This window comes from Asterias rubens, chromosome 19, assembly GCF_902459465.1.
Source record: "Asterias rubens chromosome 19, eAstRub1.3, whole genome shotgun sequence".
NCBI lineage: Eukaryota > Metazoa > Echinodermata > Asteroidea > Forcipulatida > Asteriidae > Asterias > Asterias rubens.
The window spans coordinates 7,382,157-7,397,244 of record NC_047080.1 but is presented as its reverse complement, the minus strand read 5'-3'; the positions used below and the strand labels follow the sequence as shown (position 1 = coordinate 7,397,244).

Below are 15,088 nucleotides of genomic sequence, written 5' to 3'. Positions count from 1 at the left end.
AGAAGCACCGGAGCTTGAGTTCGGAAAGCTTGAGGCCTATACAAATAAGCATTGGCCATCAAACGAAGCATTGGTCCTCAGAAGATCTGAATGTAGCCTCGGTATCACTCTCTACCCAGTTCCATACACTGCTGATCATGTTCTTTTATTGGTATCTATGATGTTTGCCCAAATCATTAAACATTAATCATCCTTACATGATATGGACCTTACGCAGTCATCATCCCATGGGGGAAATTCTCACTTGTATAAAACATTGTTTTGTGCATTTTTATAAGTCAATAGTTGAGTGTCCCTAAATTTGAGAGAACCATTATTTATTAACCAACAACTAATACTCATTTTAACAATTAAGTGTCAATTTATTGACTGTCAATTTATTGACCAATGTGTTTTAATAACTCTTCAAAGAATTACTTTTTGTAAAAATAATAATGTTCGGACTAAAATTGTTATGGTTGTGTTTGTGTCTTTACATGGAGACCCTTATAAAGCACTGGCCGGAGGAAGAAAACAAACCTTGGTTCCAAACTGTTAGTGTTGGCCTACATTCAGTCAACAGACAGCAGTGACGTGCCTCAGTCCAGATTTATACATGGGGAGTCCGAGTCCAAGTAACAGGTGTTACTAAAATTATCTTCACTTGTTATGAGCACAATAGGGTCTTAAATTAGATCCCCTGTGAAACTAGTCTGCTAATTTATTTGATTTTGTTTTGTCCTGACCACGTTATGAACGTGATGTTTGCATCACGGGAGGTTACTACGTGCGGGTAGTGGGGGATCATCACATCCAGCAGTGCTTCAAAAGTTCCTTTGTAAATATAAAGTAGTAATTAACGGGCACCTTGCAGATCGCCATAATGGACCGTTATTCGTGGTCGAACAATAGCCATCGTCCCCAAGCTAATTACAGTACTGGGCAACCTCAATCCCATAATCAAACTGTATTCAACCGAGTATTTACACACACAAATTAATCCCAGTTATCGGTAGCACTATAGTTTGCAACACACTATTATAAAGGCAGGGACGATTGTAAATCCGTAGCTGATGGTTCCACACTTGTTCTCTTGAGATCTTTTCGTCACCTCTTTGAAGCGCCCCTTCAGGAGAAAAGGTGTTGAGGGTTTGGGGCCAGGAGGGAAAGATAAGAAAGCCGGAGCTGTCCGCACTAGTTAGGTATTGTGCAGTATTGACCGGGGGACTTATAGTCTGTTGTAAGTGTCTTTAGGTTTCCAATGCTGGATTCCCATAGGCTATTTTGCGATGTCAGCGCAAAAAGCCACTTGACTGTGTTTGGGCTCTCTGGTAAACATTAATCAATCGGTGACAGGAATGTCTGGAGACTACTTCAAGACTACTTCACAAGTTAGTCTTCTCTTCAATAATGCGCCAAGACGATTACAGGCAATCAGCTCTCAACATGAGAAGCAACAAGAAGAACCATCAGATCTTATACCGAAGAATAAGTCTTCCACTGGTCATTAGGGTTGGAACATACTGAGTCACTTGGACTGGAGGACTTCGCAGCTTCGATGTTGAGGTAAGATTTGACGGTGTTTGACCCCTAATGATGAGTTTGTAGATCAGCCAAAAGACGAAAATCTACATTAATAATAATAATTAGGCAAAGAATAAACAATTGTCTAAAACTATTAATATATTTCCAAATTGTTTGTATATTAATAGTATTTAATGTTGAGTTAATAAAAATTCATTCCTATATATCCATTGAGAAATAAATAAAGTATACACCAACCAGAAGAAAAAACCGTAAATAGTTAGTCGATTTATTGAGTGAGGCCAACGATTTTTTTAAATTATCACTTTATCTGGACGCTTTATAACCTATACGTATCATTGAAGGTATTCAATAATGATAATGTATTGAGATAATTTTATTTACTTTTGGGACTTGTGACAAAAACATGTTTGATCATTCCGTATTGTTCACAGAGTACAATGTATCCGTTATTGACAGCGTGTGTAATAACATAATAAGAATTCGTTTGAGTCCAACTTCCAAACACTTTTTTTACCTGATTTTATGCTGTTGTTTCCTTCTCCAAAACAAAAAATATACAAATTGTAAATATCGCTGCTGGGCACTTTTCACAATACTCATCTAAATAATAATAATATTAGTAGTAACAATAATAGAGATTCTTTGGAGTAATTTTGTTTAGAGTAACTATAAATAAACGAACTTATGGTCTAAAATGGTCTGGAAATTAATGACAATAAAAGCTGACTTGGTTATAAAGTACAACACCTTTGGCTAGTATATTTTTGAGAAACAATTCACTTCGAAGTACCACGACTATATATAAAGATAAGAACCCCCCCCCCCCAAAAAAAAAAAATAGAATAAAAATAAAAATAAATAAATAATAATAATAATAATAATTATTGTGAAGCGTTGCCTAAGCCTCTCGGATTGTGTATTCCTATCCTGAGTTTCGGCAATATCTCAGAAAATGCAACCTTTTGAAATGAAATGTTCATAGGTTAATTTTATTTTATACAACTACATTTTATAAAGGATTAAAATAATCGAATTATTACAATGCCTTTAAAGTCACTGGACACTATTGGTAATTACTCAAAATAATTGTTAACATAAAATCTTACTTGGTAACGAGCAATGAAGAGCTATTGATAGTATAAAACATTATGAGAAACGGCTCCCTCTGAAGTAACGAAGTTTTTGAGAATGAAGTAATTTCTCACTAAAATATTTGAATTAAATTTAAAACCTCAGCTGAGGTCTCAAATTCAAGCATCTGAAAGCACACATTGTCCGACAAGGGTGGGTTTTTTCTTCTTCCAGTATTCTCTCGCTACTTCGACGATCAATTAAGTTCAAATTGTCACAGGTTTGTTATTTTATGCATTGTTAAGATACAACAAGTGAGAGGACTGGTCTTTGTCATTTAGGCCTACCAAATGTGTCCAGTGCCTTTATCTGGTTTATTTCCACAAAATAAATAAATTGAATAATATCGAAACAATCATTTTAACTTGGCATAATCTATTCTTCAATGCTGTCGAGAAGTCTTTAGCTCGTTTATTTTATGTTCGCTTTGTAATAATAATGTCAATTTGACAAGTTATAACACCGAATATCAAAGTGTTGAGACTTTCGATAACGACGGTCCTCACTGGGAGAGTAGAGTCCAGTGTGATGCACTCGACAAAGTAAACAGCGCCATCTACGTTGAACCGACGAAATGCCAACAACCTATGCCGATGAGATTTACTCGGATAAGTTCCTACTTGAGTGTTTGATTTCTTTTAAATCATCGTAAATGTCGTTAAAAAAACTCAACAAACTTTTCATTGAGTGTGACCCAATTTGACCTTGACTTCCTGTTCAAGACGTCCTGTTCAAACCGGAAGTTCAAAATGGTACAATTTCTTCTAAATTCATTCCTAACCACATTGATGCCATCACTCATGCAAGGATGGGCTTAACGCAATCTGATCATGTCTTTTTAACATTGATAAAAATGTGATATTAATTTTTGTTGATACACCGATGTGTACTCAGTACTTTCCCGAGCTATGTGAACATAATCACAGGCATATTACTTAGGTTGGATTCAAACCCGCGACCCTTGCAATTCTAGAGCAGTGTCTTACCAACTAGACCACCGGTATTGCCCGGTAGAGAGGCAGTTCTAGGTCTATATTTTAGCAGCGGGTACCGGAACGATTTAAAAGATGGAAATTTGCATCGGGAATAAAGAATATTAATGTTTGTCCTTTACCCATATACACCGATGTGTGTTAGTATTCAGCACTTTCCCCTGTGTAAATGTAAATAATTGCAATTTGAAATGATGATGATGTCGTATGCTATGTAGATCTCGTTTTGAAGTCCATAATCCAGTTTACGGCTGGGTCCTCAGCCAGGTGAAGGGCTTTGATGCCACCATCAAGGTGAGAGAGTGGGCAGTCATTTTTCACGTGGCGCATCGTCTGTGGTTCTCCACAATCACAAAGCGGAGATGCAAGGTAGCCCCACTTGTGTAGGCTGCTGCGGCACGGCCCTGCGTCTGTACGAAACCGGTTTAAGACGCACCAATGGCCGCGCGGGAGGTCCAATCCCGGCAGTTGGATGGTGGGGTCAGCGACCAGGAACGAACTTGTGGGGGACGTTGGTGTGGTCTCGCCACCGTGTGCGCCATAGATCTTCTGCTGTCGCTGCACTGTCCGGGACATTGGACCGGATTGGGTTTCTCGACTTAAGTCTAGGCCTAGGAAGTCAAGGTCTCTGAGGAGAGGGAGCTCAGGGTTGGATCGGATCTTACAGACCAGCCTAGATGTGGCTACCTCTCTTCGGATGTTTGGAGGGGCAATGTTGCTCAGGACTGGGAGCCAGTCTGTCTTTGTACTGCGAACGGCGCCAGTGATGGTTCTCATGGTGTTGTTGAGTTGGACGTCGACAAGGCCGGTGTGGACAGAATTCCTCCAGACTGGAGCACAGTACTCAGCCACTGCGTAGCAGAGGGCTAGAGCAGATGAGCGGAGTGTCCTTGTCTTAGCTCCCCAGGTTGTACCCCCGAGCATGTGGATCAAGTTGTTTCTGGTCTGGATTTTGGCAGCTACTTTCTGGAGGTGAGGTTTGAAGGTGAGTGTACGGTCCAGGGTGACGCCAAGGTAAGTCGGTTTGGGGGCGTGGCTCAAACGTTTTCCGTTGAGAAAGATGGCTAGCTCTTGTTGGCTTTTTGCATTGTGCAGTTGAAAGACACTGGATACTGTTTTAGCCACACTGGACTGAAGTCGCCAGCGTTTACAGTATTCACTGATCTTTGCTATGTCATCATTGATAGTGGTGCCGAGGTCTTCAAACGTTCTTGCTTGATGGGCGAGGCAGATATCATCAGCATAGATGAACTTTCGGCACATAGTGGCTGGGAGGTCACTTGTGTACAGGTTGAACAGGGTGGGTGCCAGTACTGATCCTTGTGGCAAGCCGTTCTTCTGCATTCTCCATGAGCTGCAAGTGTCTCCCATATGGACACGAAACCGTCGTTGTTGCAACAGCAGTTCAACTATGTCAACGGCCCAGCGTGGTAGTACTTTGGAGATTTTGACTAGCAGACCTTTGTGCCACACAGTGTCATATGCAGCAGTCAGATCCAGGAAGACGGCGCCAGTCTTTAGGCCTTGCTGGTATCCGTTTTCGATGTAGGTGGTGAGTGCGAGAACTTGATCTTGAGTACTTCTGCCAGAGCGGAAACCTGCTTGTTCGATTTGAAGTACTTCCTCTGTGATTGGCTTGATGCGATGGAGGATGATCCGCTCTAACAGTTTGTAGCACATTGAGAGGAGGGAGATCGGGCGATAGCTGGAAGTCAGTTTGGGGTCTTTCCCAGGTTTTGGGATGGCGATGGTTTTAGCAGTTCTCCAACTTTTAGGAAGACTATTCACCGAGACGACTCGTGAAAGGAAGGCGGCTAGCCAGTTTTTTGCTGCAGGTCCCAGATGTTTCAGGAATTCGGGGTGGATGTTGTCATACCCTGGGGCTTTACCACACTTCAGGTCTTTCAAAGCTGTATTTACTTCTTCTAAGGTGATTGGAGTTGCAGTTGCGGTTTCAGCTTCTGGTCTTGACTTTTTGAAGGAGCGCCATTCTTGTGTGGTCTCATGTTTAGTCTGTTTGTCAATCGGAGCTTTCCCCACTTTGATGAGGTGGCTAGCTACTGCATTTGGTTTGACTGATGGTCTGGTTGAGTTGGACGGTTGTTGGTTAGAGCCGAGTTGGCGGATGAGGTTCCAGCTCTTCCGGCTTGAGTGTGTGAAGTTCAAGTTGCTGGTGGTTTGCTCCCATCTTAATTGGCGGGCATTGTCAAGTCACTCAATGAGGTGGTCGGCAGTGTCTGGATCGCCTGAGCTAGTGAACTCTTCGAGAAGTTGTTGGCATTCAGAGTCTAGGCAAGGAATGTAGGTAGGCTGGAAGCCTCGCGGGATGTTTTTTGCTGCTTTGAAGATTGCTTTGGTGAATCTAGTGTATGCTTCAGTCACTGAGGTCCCTTTGATGGGGATGCAGACAATGCTCTTTTCAAGCTGCTCGGAGAATTTTGTCCAGTTTGCCTTACGGAAGTTCCAGCGTGGTTTTTGTAGAGATCTGGTTAGTGGGATTTGTATCCCAACGTGGGTCACAATGAGCCTATGTTGACTCCTGGGTAAGTCATCCAGTACCTGTACAGCTGTTTGTAGTGGTTGGTCATTCTGTGAGGTGACCCAGCACAGGTCAGGTGAATAGTCACGATTCCAGCGTGCAGAGTGGAAGGAGCGTTTTTGTTTCAGGTCGATGACCAGGCTCAAGTTCAGTTGAGATGACCACTCCATCAACCATTCTCCATTGCTATTTGCGTTTTCATAACCCCAGACTGGGAGGTGGCTGTTGAAGTCTCCCACATAGATAGCTGGGTGTTGATGAGCAGGCAAAGCAGTGTCAGTCCAGTCGATGGAAGGTGGTTTGTAGACGTTGATGATTTTGTAGCTGCCCACACGGATGGTATCGAAGAGTTCAGCTAATTCAAGAAGTTCAGTGTCGGCTATGTCAGATCGGACATGTAGCTCTTCCATACTGCTTATGACCTGTGAAGGTCACAAGGTCGTAGTTTGCGATCTTGAGTCTGCTTCTTGGGTCATTAGCGCCAACGTGTACTTCTTGGAGGCAGATAACGTCAACTTTTTCTGTGGAGCAGGTGGTAGCTAGGATTTCACGCTTTGCAGCGGAGATGCCTTCGATGTTGAGCTGAAGGATTCGGACAGCAGGGTCAATATCTAGAAAGACATTGCCTGCTTCTTGGTGTTCGAGATCATGGCCAGGATCCGGTGCAGGATTTGGCAAGCTGGTTGGATCATCAGTTTCCCCAGGCGAACCTGGGTACTCACCGGGGGTGCGGCAAGAACGCTGATCCATTATTTGAAACAATAGGCTAAACATCTTCTAGCACGCATCGGTCGTCGGTTCCGATTGGTCCGATTATGAGTATTAGTGACTGGACGGTCAAGCTTGACTGGACTGGTTCGTCCTTTGAATACCAGTATTTTCACTTGGTGTATAACAACATATTATGTATAAAATAAGAAATCAATGACAATTTTGACTCAATTGGTCATCGAAGTTGCAAGAGAAAAATGAAAGAAAAAACACCCTTGTTGCACAAATCTGTGTGCTTTCAGAAGCCTAAAAACGGCTTCAGGTCTGAAGTCTTTTAATATTGGAGTAAGAAATTACCTCTTTCTTAAAAACTACGTTACTTCAACAGGGAGCCGTTTCTCACAATATTTTATAGTTTTTTGTTTTATTTTTGATTGCAATTTTAGAGTGTGTAATTATTGTTACCTTTTTATGAGCAAGATCTACGGGACACATCTTTTTTAAGACAGTTTCGTTTACTTGAGCCTTCCCAGGACGGCCTCTGCGCGTTATTACTGTGATGTCCGAACAATTAAAATCAAAATAAAATAAAGTAGTATCAGCAGCTCTCGATTACATTTAATTTGCCTTTGATTTAGTTGAAGTTGATGTTCATTGTTCACATCATGAAAGAGTGAGATAACCAGTCAAAAATATTGGGTGTTGTTCCTTTGGACACTGCGGCACGCACACTTAAAAACGCTCGAAATACCCCATTCTCTAAATTATAGTCAAGGGCACCCATGATATTTGTTTTACAATCAACAACAAATTCAAGATATATAATAATTAGAAGCTTACAAAAATTCCTGTAGTTTATTTGAAAATAAAGTATGAAGGCCATTACAAATTGCGGTTATAAAATCGCATATTATAAAATTTATCTCATATTATGTTAATAGCATTCATCATCGTTAAATTATTCAAGTGGATTAATGGCTTTACAAATAGCCAAACGAAATGTCATTTTTATGTCTCACTGACAATATTCATCTGTGTTATTGCAAGATAATAATGCAATAAGGAGTGTGGGCTTCTCTGTGTTTTGAAAGTGTTAAGGGCTATTTTTACGAAAACGTGAGGTGGAACTGACAGGGGATGCATGGTTGCAAACTTGACATGCACAAATCTACGCTAACGGGTAAATTCTTTGACTTGTTACAAATACTATTTTCCCGAAACCATTTCAGTAATCTGATCATTTTATATTCTTTATCAGATGTATTTTGTAAAATTAGTCGTATAATAATGATGACTATTCATCACAACACCTTGAACCTTGAAGCATAATATTGCTCTCGGTCGTTCGAAAATAGGCCTATAAACAAATCCGTTGTGTCATACTTATCTTAGTTTGGTTGTGTTTTGGGGTGTTTGTTTTTGCAGACAAACGGATCGACATGTAGATCTGGAAAAGGCTTTCCCCAATAGTGTGACTTCATAAATGCTTTTAACCCGAGTATGTAGTGAATTATTTATTTTACATAATGGTGTACTACCACGGTGCTTGCAGTTACGGGAAGGCACGCATGCATTTTGGACTGTCATAAGGAAACACTCAAAGCCATTTGAAATCGTAGTCACTGGACATGTTTTTTATTGTCAAAGACTCACTTGGTGTGTCCCAAAACTTATGCATAAAATAACAAGTCTGTGGAATTTTTTTATTCAATTGGTTATCGAAGTTGCAAGACAATATTGAAAGAAAAAACACATTTGGTGCTCAATGTGTGTGCTTATTTGATTGAGAAATTATCTCTCTCAAAAACTACGTTACTTCAGATGGGGCTGTTTCTCACAATAATTTTATACTATCAACATCAGCTCTCCATTGCTTGTTAACAAGAACGATTTTATGCTCACAATTATTTTGAGTAACCAATAGTGTCCAGTTCCTTTAAGGTTATAAATTGACAGAGAGTTTCGCTTGCGCCTCTCTGGAATCAAGTCTACGAGAAAACGAGACACAGCATCTATCATTCCCGTGTGTTATGAATGACGAGATATTATTATAACAGTTCGAATAGTATAATTAAAAACGCGTTATTTGTTCCTGTCGCCGGGTATCTAGTTGCTTGGGCTGGGCATGCTTTCCTCTTCTACGCCGTTCGTGTTGACCAGGCAAGTAAGAAAATGCCTAAGTGAGATTTGTCAATCGATCATCAGTATGAATGGACAGGATAGGACTTGGGTAGGCACACCTGCAGCGGAAGAAACGCCATAAAAGGCTGCTACATGATTGAGTTTAGGATATAGGAACACCTGGTGGGCTATATAGAAGGGTCTTAATCATAGCCGGCAAAGAGAAGACAGATTTACTCACTTGGTAGGCAGTGTTCTTATCAATATGCCTACAGCTATTGCTTTGGCAATATGATGCCCATTTTACTAAACATAACAAAACTCGCCTTTTGTGATTTTGTAGTCCAAATCACCAAAGATCGTGGAATGTCGGATGAATTTGGATGTGGCCTATTTTCTGTGACTACGGTGTTATGATCATTACTCCTTCAAAGCAACTCTGCAAACATTAATTTGATAAGGGTGATTGTCTGATTGTGTGACTCAAAGTGAGATTGGGTTTATTCGCTCCACAGTACGCTATAAACACAAATTAACTGGAAAACAGCAACAAAACAAATTGTTTGATGTACAGCTTAAATATGACGTCAAAGAACGGTTTATTAAATTGTGTTTATTTGTTGTTGTTGCTTTTTGTTTTTGCTTTGATTTTACATTTCGAAACGTCACAATATGAACATTGTATGAACGCACTGTGATGAGCCATACATCGTGATGATACTGGTAGTTTTGTTTATGCCTGCACATTGGCTGACCGTGAACCATGCATGGCCCCTGACCAACCTTTGATACTGAGGCAAAGCTTTGTCACCGCAATGACAGTGACACAGTGATTCACTGTGATGGGATGGGAACATTGGCAGTCGATGACAGTGACACTGTGATGCACTGTGATGGGAAGGGAACATTGTCAGTCAACGACAGTGGCACAGTGATGCATTGTGATGGGTAGGAACATTGGCAGTCGATGACAGTGACACTGTTATGCACTGTGATGGGATAAGAACATTGTCAGTCAACGACAGTGTCACAGTGATGCATTGTGATGGGTAGGAACATTGTCAGTCGATGACAGTGACACTGTGATGCACTGTGATGGGATAAGAACATTGGCAGTCGATTACAGTGACACTGTGATGCACTGTGATACGGTGGGAACATTGGCAGTCAATGACAGTGGCACAGTGATGCACTGTGATAGGATGGGAACATTGGCAGTCAACGACAGTGACACAGTGATGCACTGTGATGGGATGGGAACATTCGCAGTCATTGACAGTGGATAGGATGGGAACATTGGCAGTCAATGACAGTTACACAGTGATGCACTGTGATAGGGTGGGGACATTGGCAGTCAATGACAGTGGCACAGTGATGCACTGTGATAGGATGGGAACATTGGCAGTCAACGACAGTGACACAGTGATGCACTGTGATGGGATGGGAACATTCGCAGTCATTGACAGTGGATAGGATGGGAACATTGGCAGTCAATGACAGTTACACAGTGATGCACTGTGATAGGGTGGGAACATTGGCAGTCAATGACAGTGGCACAGTGATGCACTGTGATAGGATGGGAAGATTGGCAGTCAATGACAGTGACACTGTGATGCACTGTGATATAGGATGGGAACATTGGCAGTCAATGACAGTGGATAGGATGGGAACGTTGGCAGTCAGTGACAGTGGATAGGATGGGAACGTTGGCAGTCAGTGACAGTGGATAGGATGGGAACGTTGGCAGTCATGGACAGTAGCACAGTGATGCACTGTGCTATAGGATGTGAACATTGGCAGTCAATGACAGTGGCAGTGTGATGCACTGTGATATAGGATGGGAACATTGGCAGTCAGTGACAGTGGATAGGATGGGAACCATGGCATTCGATGACAGTGACACTGCGATGCACTGTGGTGGGATTGGAACATTGGCAGTCTATGACAGTGACACTGCGATGCACTGTGATCGGATGGGAACAGTACGTGGTTTGCAAAAAGAGTGTCACTGCCATCCCTTCAAGTTGATGCACTTTCTCCACTTAAACGAGTAAGCCCATGTTTGTTCTGTAATTCATCATGAATGATTAAGTGGGTCTAGAATAATGGCGAATATGATGATTACAAAGGTTCTACACACTTAACAATGATGAATGATGTACACGTGTTCATGAATAATAGAGGGCCAAGGCGCACGCAACTCGATTGTTACGATGAGGGCGCCCTTCACATCAGGCTTGTGTGGCGAATGTGCTATCGGTGGATGTATTGTACTCGTGAGCATGCAAGTAATTGATTTCACATTGTAAGTTTATTTCGCCCCTGTCACCTCTCACCCCTTCATTTATTGGTAACTTGCATCAAAATATTCCATTCAAGTATGTGTTGAAGTTCTTTCCAATTTATTTTAAGGCACTATTGGTAATTACTCAAAATAAATTAGCATAAAACCTTACCTGGTAACGAGTAATGGATAGTGTTGATATTAAACATTGTGTTGACCAGCTCCCTGTGAAGTAACGTAGTTTTCGAGAGAGAAGTAATTTCTCACTAAAATATTTAAATTTGATTTCAAGACTTCGTAATTTTGAGGTCTCGAAATCAAGCATCTGAAAGCACACAACTTCATGTGACAAGGGCGTTTTTCCCCTCGCAACTTCGACGACCAGTTGAGCACAAATTTTCACAGGTTTGCTATTTTTATGCATATACACCAAGTGAGAACACTAGTATTTGACATTTTATAGTGTCCAGAGTCTTATGGTCAATATAACTACATTTATTTAAGAATGTTTATTTTGCCTTAATCATGCAGAATTGCATGAATACTTGGAGATGACGCTCCGTTAGAACAACGCCATGGAGGGTTTTCCTTATTAACACTTGGAAAGAGGCACCCAGTAGCTGCAACCAGGAAACATTGTCATTGTTTTAACCTAACTAAGAAACCATGGGAATTTATTATTGGAAATGTTAGGAACCATATTTACAGAAATAGAAAAAGGTGTCTGTCTTTTTAAAATAAATTCTGCTGTGGGAGTGAAAGCTGCTGTTATTTTAGTGATACAGTCCTGATAGGTTTGAACAATACATGTAGGCCTACATGTACATGTACCTGCGAAACAACCTCTTTCAGTTTTTGCGGACATATTGGCGAGTATTTTGTTCTTCCAAACAGTGATAACAAACTGGGTGTTACAAAGACAAAGTAGCAACAAAATCATAGTCTAAAATGAGTGCAACATACTGGCTTGGTATTGGTTAATGTTATTTGCGAACGGGAAATTGAACTTTGTCCCAAGTACCCATTAAAAGCAGCCGCCGATGAGCGAGACACGCACCATTTTTTGGGTGCTTTTTAATGTGGTACTGTTTATAAAATTGTCTAAAGTGCTTCATGCGATTAAAGAATCCTAACTGAACCTCACTAGTTGGAGCGTAAGAAGACGTTTTGCATTAGGTTACTATTGAAAATGATTTTTTTTATTTTTATTTTTATTCCTGATCTTTAAAAATGTATTTCTTAAACAAGTAAAAATAAAAAGAAGTGCTGGTTTTGTTAGTATCTTGTTAAGTCTACCTCGTGTTATAATTCTCCTGTGGTTTTATTTCGTTGCACCCTGACTTTAATCAATCATATACACTCATTTCAAAGCATGATTAAACGCACACCGTGAGCAAATGTAGAATTAAAACCAGGGCCGAAAATAATTTGTGTATGGTGAATAGCTGCTGAGAATAACACCCTCCATGATGTAATTGAGTTAGCTCTGCACTACACATCAATAGATCGACGAGTCTCCGCTATGTCACTCAATACCACATAATATTAAAACGCTAATTGGATTGTGCAGTTCCCTATTTTAGTATAGAATCTCACATCACTTGAAGCAATTGAACTAACACGGACAATATTGAAGTGCATTCATTGTGAATAACGTTGTTATTGCAGGGTTTTCTAATTGAATTCATTCTATTGCTTAGATACATATCAACTTATCAACTCTGCCAGTTCCCTCTTGACGGAGAGACCGACCGCCAACTATCAATAATTACGAGATTACTGATCACGTGCATGGCTGTTGTTCATCTATAATTTGCACCAATTAAAAGGCCAGTCATTCACGTAGCACTAATGATGTCAATGGTGTGTACGTGTTGACTACAGCCTCCTCGCGGCTTCCACTGGTTTCTTTACTTGAGTTATTTTTGCCAGCGGATTCCACCAAGCAAAACACTATGAAAATGATTCGCTGTAGGGCGTCTCCTAATTGATGTTACTGTGTGGGCTGACTTGTTAGGCAGTCACTTACGTTCCACTGACTTCAATCTCTAACCAGACAAACTTGCACCAAACTCACTATGGAAATTAATGTTAGCTTTGGGCACGAATTGAATTACTCTTTTGTGTACGTCCAGTTCCAATTATTGGAGTATAGAAAAATCCTGCCAACGGGAGATGTGTATAGCCGTTAGCGTAATGAGTAAATGGAATAAGCCAACCCCATCCCATACGTCACCTAACTTCTTCAATTCACTTTATCGTGGGATAGGTTTTCTGTAATGCATTGGCCAAAGTAGATACGGTTCTCTAATGTAGAATGCAATGTTTGTACTTGTAGCATGCCAAGCAAGGCATTATTTTCATTATTTTAATGATATGCCATGCTTTCCCATAGAGCTCATAATTGGTGCATGTAAAAACCGGCTTCAATTATTATAGGCTCTTGATTACATTGCCACGAACAATTCTTGATAAAATGATGTGCTATAAAGTTAAAGCTAAAGCCTTGAAAATTGACTACGCGTGTTTTAACATGAATGAAATACAGGTTTTACATTCCAGAAATGATTTTTACTGTGAATATACAACCAATTGTTTTGGCAAGCATTACAATGCAATGCATGATCTTTTGTACGTTACCCTTTTCCCAAACCAGGGGCTTTGCTTCGACCTGAAAGGTTTACATGGACAAACAATATGCCATTTTAGTATATTATAATATATCTTGATATTAATAAGTCCTAAATATTGATAGGGTCGCCAGAATGTGTAGTACTCGTGGATTACCAGGGCTACTCTATAATTGAGCAATCTGGAACCATGTCTAGGGATGATTCATCGGCTACTATATCGCTCAAATTAAACACCTGGCAACTTTTTCCCACCTCAATATTATTATTCGTCAAATGATAGGTAGCAGTTTACAACCGCTATCTTTGAACTTCTCTGTAAAATGGCTTTCGGTTTTCACAAAATGTGACACCAGGTCAACATCTGCAAAAGCATGCATCGAAAAGAAAATCGGGAAGCTAATTTCTTTTTGAATAAAAACATGAGAGAACGTCTTCTTTAGCGTTGAGCCAAACGATCATCGGAGTTTTCGTTTTCGACGATGGATGGTTCTGCGACGGTTTCTCAGCCAAACGTTGTCGTTTTCATCACAACGAAGATTCATCCCAAGTACCGTTGTAGAAATTGAGGAACGACCGTAGTCAAAGCCGACGGACGCGATGCTGACGCCAAATGTCACAATGGGAGACTTTCTGGGACGATAGAGGGCAGCAGACTTACCGGGTAAATCCATTGTTCTCAGAATTATGCGCATGTTCAGAACTACGTAAACAATGGAAATTTACCCGGTATGTCTGCTGCCACCTAGCGTTGGAAAGTCTCCTATTACCGTCGAAAACGAAAACTCCCTAGTTCAGGAACTGTCATTATTATAAGCCATTATCTGAGATAGCAGTACTGGAATTATTTGTTGAAAGAAACAGAAGGGTAAATAGACTTATGATTTAATATACATATTAATTTTGCATCAGGGATACAAAAAAAAAATTATGTTTTACTCTTACACCGACGTTTATAGAATTCGAACCGCCTCTGGCTACCGGGCAATCTCGGTGGTCTAGTCGGTATGACACTGCTCTAGAATTGCAAATGTCGTGGGTTCGAATCCCACCCGAATAATATGCTTGTGATTTGTTTCACAGGACTCGGGAAAGTACTGAGCATATAGTGCTAAAACACATCGGTGTAAGGGTATAACCCAAATTAATAGAC

General features: G+C 40.7%; 1 protein-coding gene across 1 annotated transcript in view; it reads left to right on the top strand.

The window, feature by feature from the left end:
• Positions 1–862: 862 nt before the first annotated feature.
• The window catches only part of LOC117303106 (LIM domain transcription factor LMO4.2-like), a 62,146-nt gene continuing 47,920 nt past the window's right edge, over positions 863–15,088 (top strand). Inside the window, exon 1 of the mRNA XM_033787197.1 lies at positions 863–1,545. The gene's annotated coding sequence lies outside the window, so the exon portion shown is untranslated. The remainder of the gene's footprint in view (positions 1,546–15,088) is intronic.